This window comes from Equus caballus, chromosome 5 (genome assembly GCF_041296265.1).
Source record: "Equus caballus isolate H_3958 breed thoroughbred chromosome 5, TB-T2T, whole genome shotgun sequence".
NCBI lineage: Eukaryota > Metazoa > Chordata > Mammalia > Perissodactyla > Equidae > Equus > Equus caballus.
In genome coordinates, this window is record NC_091688.1 from 805,732 (window position 1) to 814,163 (window position 8,432).

Sequence of the window (8,432 nt, forward strand, 5' to 3'; positions counted from 1 at the left end):
GGCCTTGCATCCCCCCTGCATCATATCCTGTGTTACATGGGGGTCCAGCTGCCAAGGCGGTGGGCTGCCCTGCCCTAGCATCTCACTTCTCCGCACCCTGAGGCCCTCTGCTGCTGGAGAGTCGGTCAGGAACCTCAGGACAGTGGCTTGACAGAGATGATGTCTCCTTTCCTACCAACAGGCCCTGACAAGATTGTGACCTATCACAGCCAGGGCAGGTGACTGGCCACCCCTTCCTCCCCTGCCCTCTCCCCAGCCCTGCAGCAGAAGGAGCAAGGAACAGGGAGAGAGTCAGCCGGGAGACGGGGCCAGCCTGGAGGCTGCTGTCAGAACAGAGTGACCAGTGCCGTTTACTGGGCACCTGCGATGCTCAGACGTCCTCTGAATATGAATGCGTTTCCTTCTCAGCAGTCCCAGGAAGGGGGCACTCTCTCTCATTCCTGCTGTTCAGACAGGAAGCTGAGGCTTCAGAGAGCTTAGAGAAGGACAAACGGAGCACTCCTCCTGGCGACTCCCGGCCCCTCTTCGTGGCTGTGGGTGTCCGAGATGCCTGGCAGAGCCAATGGGATTCAAAACAGAGAGGTGTTGAGCTGTGGCTGAGCTGCAGGGAGTGCTGCCAGCCCCACATAGCTTTCTGTGGGGAGGAGCTTTTTAAAGCCTGTTGGGGCCAGGGCAGGCCACCCCAAAATATCCAGCCATAGCATATTGATTATTTTGAATTAAAGTTTCTTGAGATGCAAAAAGGCCATTCTGACCCTCCTGTCTCTGTGCCCCTGAAAGCAGGAAGTCGGTCTCCCATGTGGAGGGCGCTCTCCCTGCCTCCTGGTCTCCAGGGCCAGGGATTCAGGGCCGAGAAGCTGCGTAACAACCTGCTAATTTACCCTCTCGAGCCTCAACTCTCATTAAACTCCTCACTGTTTACGTACCCCAAACCTAAGTTTCTTTGTCCCATCATTCTTCACCAACTCGCTGCTTCTTTGTGTAAAAGAGGTAGCCATTGCCCACTTTGTCTACTCTCCGAGCACTGTTTACGATCTCCAGCACATATGTATTAAAATGGGTTTTTCTCCTATTAATCTGGGCTTGTGTCATTTTATTATTAGTCCCGCCATAAGAACACAAGAAGGGCAGAAAGGGGATTTTTCCCCACCCCACAAGCCCACACCCAGCTGAGATGGGGCATCCTGCATACGGCAGGAGGGCCCTGACAGACATTCCAGGTTAACATTCAGGACTCTTCTACGGCAAAGGCAGAGCCGGGCGTCCAGCCAACACATCTAGACCTCTCCTACCAAAAGTGCCTCCCTCCTCACATCCCCGCCTCCTGCCAGTGTGGGCAGCACATCCACCTGCTGCCCTGAGACCAGCATGGGATACGAGTGTGAACCAGAAGTGTGAATGAGCTTACCAGGAGAGAGCCTCACAACAGTGGGAGGCTGCTGTCAGACTGTAAACAGGAGTTTCAGGGGACCACAGGAGAGGCAAGGAGGTAACTTCTAAGAGGTTAACAGGGTCCAGAAACCACAGTCTCTTGTTTCTCCTGATCACTCCAGCTCAGAGGCTGGGGGAGTGGCAGCCATTCCTTGCTCCCTTCATGGCTCCTCTCAGCCTCCCTTCTCAGCTCCTGTGGGCCCAAGCTCCTGAGACCACAGATCAGGCACCACATCCAAGCACGACTCCTCGTGGCCTGGAATCGGAATGAGCAGGGATCCTGAAACCAAGTCCCTAAGGTCTGTCGAGGGCTCTGCAGAAGCTTACTGGGGAGAGAGAAGCCCCAGGGGTCATAAGGCCCTTGAAGGATTTTGCAAGGGAGGCAGAGCCAGGCCTATCTGTACAGCCCTCCTGAGTAGAACCAAGGCCTGTGCAGAGCGGCAGGGAGAAAGAATCCTGTTTTAGTTCCATCCTAAGGAAAAACTGTCTAGCAGTCAGCATTGCCTGATGAGAGTGAGCGCCCCACCAGGCAGCAAACTCCCAGCCTGGACAGCCAGCTCTGGTCTCTGTGCGCTCTGTGTCCTGACTCCCTGCCAGGCAGCCTGACCTATTCCATTCCCACCGTCGGTGGGGATAATCCAGAAGGAGCGTGGGGCCACCAGGAGAGTCTCTTTTGTCTGAACTTGGGCCGTCCAGTGCCCTGGGCTGTGGGATGGAAAGCAGAGAGGGCAGGGACCCATATCAGGTTATCTCCCAAGCCCCGTCAGCCCAGGGGTCCAGGTTTTCTCACAGACTCCCCAGGATCCCACGTCTGGGCCCCAGGCTGCGTCAGCTGGAGGTCGCGGGAAGTGGAGCTGACAGAGGCAGAGCGAAGGGTTGCTCATACCTGCCCTTTCCCAGTGGGGCAGCCCCAGGACGTGAGAACCAGTCCAGGGAAATATAAATCCCTCGGCGCCTGGTCCTGTCCTCTCGGTGTGGTGCGGAGAGCTGGGGCGCGGCTTGGGGGGCGGGCTGGGATCTCTCAGGAGACAAGTGGTGCTCAGGGTTTCTCTCATAATGGCCCCAAACCCCACTTCGCTCCATGATAAAGATCTCAAAGAGATTCAGGTATTGTGACCACGGCTGGGGACGGCGAGCGGAGGTAAAGGGTGGAGGGAGATAAGGCTGGCAGCAGAAAAGCCTGGTTCACGCTGCTGGCACATGGGCCTGGGTGTATTCCTGCCCATCGCTGCTTTAGTGGGAAACTCTTGCCGTGACTACCACCCTGGGGAAGGCGGTAAAAAGGTGGAAATCGGACTTATTGAGGCTTAGCATTGAGGAGCTAAACATCTTTGGGCTGGTCCTGCTTCTGTTCATACAAAGTGAATGAGGAAGCAGCAGAAAGGATGAAAAATGGCCATGTCTTTCTTCCACCTGCCCTCCCCCTGCATCGTGCTTAGCTCCCATCCCTAGAGGGCCCCAGCTGGCTCCTCAGAGGAATTTTTCAATCAGATGGGGCACTGAGCTCAGCAGAGATGAGCACTCAGCAGAGATGAGCAGCTGGGGCCTTGGGAGGGAAGGAAAGAGTTTAATAATAGCCAGGGCTGCCTCGTGTGGGTGGACCCTCCCGGAGGAGTAATTACTTGGAGAACTCTGGGGAAGGCATTGGGGATCAGGAGAACCTTGGGCGGGGGTGGAGAGAACCAGGCGTCCTTGGCTGCTCGTTCCAGGGACCTTGGGGGAACAGGAATTCAGCCAGGGGGTTGAGGTGACCCCAACCTGAGGCCTGCTCTAGGGGTGACCCAAGAAAACTGAAGGCAGGTCACACGGGTCCTGGGAGCTGCAGGGGTCTGGGGGGAGGGGAGGATTGGCAAGGGGATACTGGTGGGAGAGCCTGGTCGAAGGGGTCTCCCTAAAATGAGATGCACCCAACGCGGTAGGAACAGACACCACATCCTGTGGCACACAAGCCAGACACTCACAAACTGCTTTTCCCCCTATGGCACCAGAGGTCTGTTTTATTAGCAGAAAAGCTTAAACTGGAAGGTCCCTCTTCAGAGAAGGGCGTGACAGAGAACAGCTCAGTGGAGTGTGCGTGTGGTTGGGGGGTTGATGCAGCCACAGTGTTCTGCTGGGAGGTTGTTTGTGCTAAGAGTGTCCCTAGCAGAAGTAGAGCTGGGGTGGGGGAGGGCTGTTAGAGAAAGAGGCTGCCTCCCAAGAATGCACTCCCCACAAAATTGGCCCCTCCCTCCCTCTCTTCTCTCCCTCTTTCCTATTATTTTTTTTTTTAAAGATTTTATTTTTTCCTTTTTCTCCCAAAAGCCCCCCGGTACGCAGCTGTATATTTTTAGTTGTGGGTCCTTCTAGTTGTGGCATGTGGGCCGCCACCTCAGCGTGGCTTGACGAGCGGTGCCATGTCCTCACCCAGGATGTGAACTGGCAAACCCTGGGCTGCCGAAGCAGGGCACATCAACCTAACCACTCGGCCACGGGCCAGCCCCTCTTTTATTTCTTTAAAATTTTTTTCTCCCAGGGCTGGCTCCGTGGCTGAGTGGTTAATTTCACGTGCTCTGCTTCGGCAGCCCAGGGTTTCGCTGGTTCGAATCCTGAGCACGGACATGGCACCGCTCGTCAGCCCACGCTGAGGCTGCGTCCCACATGCCACAACTAGAAGGACCCACAACTAAAACTACACAACTATGTACTGGGGGGCTTTGGGAGGAAAAGGAAAAAAATTTTTTTTCTCCTATCTTTTTAACTTCCAAGAGCCCTTTTGGATTCTTTGATTATTCTTGTGTTTATGGCATCCACTCCTTGTTTATGGAGGCAAACTTTTGTCTTATGCCCCTGAGATATCCATTACAGACTAGTTTTTTAAAAATGATGGTTTTCTTTTCTGTGTTTGTTCGCTTTGGTCTTCTCTTCCAAACTGGAGGTCTTCTTCAGACTCCTGGGGCTCCTCGGCTCTCCACTCATGGTGAAGAGAAAGAGGGGCAGAGGGGCCTAGAAATTCTGTGTGCAAGGGCAGGGCTGGTGCACCTTATTCTAGGTAGGGTCTCTGAGCCACAGGCTGAATGTCTGTGTCCCCCTAAACCATACGTGGAAACCTACCCCCCAGTGCAACGGTATTTGGAGGTGAGGGCTTCTGTAGGTGACCAGGTCCTGAGGGTGGAGCCTCATGAATGGGATCAGTGTCCTTATAAAAGAGACCCCAGAGAGCTCCCTCTTCCCTTGTGCCACATGAGGACAAGAAGGCTGTGAACCAGGAAGCAGGCTCTCACCAAGCACTGAACCTGGATCTTGGACTTCTAGCCTCCAGGACTGTGAGAAATAAATTTCTGTTGTTTATAAGCCACCCAGCGTGTGACTTTTTTTGTAGTAGCAGCCCGAAGGGACTAAGACAGGTACGCTCCAATGTCAGATCTGGTGGTCTTTTCTTTGGGGCCTCCATCTCTCACTTGGGGTCTGGGGAGGCGGTACCTTGCTGCCTGCATTCTGGGAAGGGATTGGGACAGGACTGGGGGCTCGCCCAGGCAGACTTTCAGACTGTCCCTCTCTTCTTAGCAACTCTCTTTATCCCCATCCTCATGTGCTTGTGTCTCCATGGCTGGAGGTTTCTACTGAGTCCTCAAGAGAGGAAGCCTCCAGCCTCTTCCCGGCGGGGTAGCGGGTAGCCTGGCTGTGCTGGCTGGGGAGAGTGGACGTAGGAAGTCTAACTTCTCCATGTTCAGATTTGCAGCCAGTCCTGCTGTTTTCAGTCCACATTTATCCCAGACACATCCAGGCACCGAGACCTGGTCCTGGGCTGAACCCATCATGTCCCCTTAGTAACCCCCGTTGCTGGCTCTGAGGCTGTAGCTTCCGTCATCCACCCAAGCCCTCCATCTAATTTCCGTTTGGAAGATCTGGTTGTCACTTCTCATCTGCTGGGGGTCCCTCTCCCTTCTCTTTGTCCTTGAGAGTTTCTACCTCTCTTGTTCCTTTGTCATCTTAAGGGGCTCAGGAAGCGCCTCACTCATAAGTGTGTCAAAGTGGTGCTTTGTGACATTTCGTGGCAGTCATATGTCGAAGCGACAGTTGTTGAGACTATATTGGACAGATAATAGAGAAACCGTAGGCTCTGAGAAGTCGACCCTGAGAAGGTAGTGGATGTGGGGTGGGGGCTGTTTCTTGTGTCCTGTGCCCAGGCTGCCTGCTCTGGGCCGAGCACTGAAACCTGTGGGGCTCCGATGTCTTTAAAACGGAAGAAGGCACTGAAGGTGAGGAAGGGCACACTAAGTCTCCTCGACTTGACGTCCTTCACCTCCCTGTGACCAAGTCTGGATCTGGGGAAGCTGCTTCCAGAGAGAGAAGGAGACCGACGGTGAAGATTCAGACGCTTGGGCCCTGGCAGGAGGTCCGAGGGGAGGAGGCCTGCCCTGGGGATTGGTGACTTCCCCGGTGTTGCCATTAAAGAAGTCTGGAAAGGGATTGGGGTGGAGTTACACGGCTGCCAGACCTGCTTCCCAAGACAAATCATTCAGGAAAAGGGTTGGCTCTGCCACACAGCAGGACCAGAGAAAAGGGGAAGGCTAGTATGTAGGACGACTACGGCATCTGTGGTTAGAGTGTGGGAGTCTGCTCTTGGCTCTGTAACTTTCCAGTGATGTGACGTGGGCACACCACTTAACCTCTCGGAGCCTCAGTTTTCCTTTCTATACAATGGGGATGATGTTGCCCCCTCAGGCAGTTGTTGTGAGGATGAAATGGGGACCCCTGTGCTTGCACGTTGCAGGGAGTGAAACTTGCTCGTCAATGTAGTAAGAGTGATGCTAGAGGCAGAAATCTCTCTGCACCCCTTCCGCCCCACACCCCAACTCTTTTCCATAGTGGTGTGAGACCATCTCCCGCCTAGTTTAACAGGCTCTCCAAAAGGGGTGGGACCTGGAAAGAGACTCCCATTTCCCCTTCCTCCAGCGAGAGATGCCCAGGCCCTCCCGGTTTCTTGCCCCTTGGGAATTGTCCGGAGTTCCCAGGAAGGCTCCCAGGATTTGAGCTCTCCTAGGCAGCCCCACTGTTTCCAAGTATTGGGGCTCTGGTCCCCCAGCTCTCCGAGCCCACCTGGAAAGTCTGGAGAGATGGGTGGGAGTCCCTGGGGCTAATAATGTTTACAGCCCCTCACAGCCTCCAACCTGCCCTGCACCCTCCCTCTAATCTGGGGAGCAGGTTCAGAGTCAGGCTGGGAGCCTCACAAAACCAAGGATCCCTTTGTCCCATGGAGACACCCGTCTCTCCCCAAGACAGGGGGCCAAGAACTGCAAAGCCTGGGGTCTCGCACGCAGCAGTCCTGGGACAAGAGGCATGGCACAGGCAGACCCAGCTCCCCACCTGCTTCCTGCTGAAGCAGGCCTCTGAGTCAGCTAGCACAGAGATCCTGCAGGGCTCGGGGAGCAGGCCCAGCTGATAGGGCCCGAAATGCCGAAAGAGCGCCCATGCCACACACAGAGCCACACAGACTCACGGATGTGAACATACACACAGTTTCTCATGTTTATCCCTCTCACACACAAACAGGCCTGCTTCTTATATGAGAGAACATGTGTCACTCTCCCGCCCCTGAAGCAACACACACACACACACATCCACAAGCACGCACGTGTACACATGTAGAGGTGTGCACAGGTAAAGCTGCTGTCTCCCTAAACTTAAGGCTGTAAAGAAGGGTTAGAGGGGAGCATAGGGAAATTTGTAAAATTAGGCTGGCTAAGCGCAGACTTCAGAGACCCGACAGCCTCTTCCCACGCAGTCTTCACCAGAGAAAGGACTGGTCCAGGGAGCGGAAGAGCTCACTCAACAGAGTCGGGGTCGAGTTTGTGAATCCTCTCCCAGAGGTACGAGGACACACCCTGGGAGGTTTAGGGGATGAAATGCCCTTCCAAATACCTATAGCAGTCCCTGTCATGCCATGCAGGACACGAGCTCACAGCAGCGTTCATAACTTGAGAGATCCTGGAGGACAGTTTCAGGCCAGAGATGGGGGTGGGTGGGTTGTCCTGTTCCCATGGCAGCCTATCTCGTTGCCATAGCAACACCCAGCAGAGTCCTGGTTTCCCTAATTGGTGGAACACTGTGGCGTTTCACAGGGTGGCAGTGGGCCCCACAAGCCTTCTGGGCAAGAACATCTCTATCCTAGACCAAGCAGGGCAGGTGCAGCCTGCGCCTGTCAGATAGGGCTGGGTTTTCCTGTGGGCAGAAAGGTGGGTTTCCTGGTGTTTTCCTACTAACAAGCTCTAGTCCTTCCTACAGCAATTCTAACTCCCCAGCTACTGGGGCCTCCAGGAATGCCCCACAAGGCACATTGCCCTTTCCTGATGTCTGCCATGGCTGACTCAGATGGAAACCGTGCCATCTCAGAGAGGAGTGACGGTGCGGTGGGGGAGCCAGGCTCTGGTGTGTCAGGAGCCTCATTAGGCTTGCCTCTCACTGACTGTGGGACTTGAGCTAGTTATTTATCTTTCTGAACCTCAGGGCTCTCACCAGTGAAATGGGGATAATGCATGCTCAGCTCCCTGGGTGGTTACAAGGATGCAGAGAAGTGATACGGGTAAAGTAGTGGACCCACCCAGGGCTTCCCACAGGGGCAGGGGACGGATGGCCCAGTCCACTGTTGACACCCCTCGAGCGCTGAGTGGGGCTCAGTGCCTGGGGCTGAGCCCTCACAGAGGTCAGACTGTGGAGTTGGGGTGAGAGTTAAGCCTCAGTGGACAGGGCAGTGGCTGGCATCATCTTCCAGATCAAGCTGTCCAACTGGCTGAGAACTTCCTTGGGAAAGGGGAAGGTACCCAAGCTGTCTGCCTTCCCCTGACCTAAATCAGTGCTACTCCAAATGTGGGCGTGGCCCACGCACCTCTGCAAAATGCCTGTTCCCCATTCTTGGTGAGATAAGTGTAGGAACTAAGAAGACATCTTCAGAAATTTTTATAGAAACTTGATATTGCTGAAACACCCAAGCAGCATGCGATTTGGCCTTCTCCTTAACATTT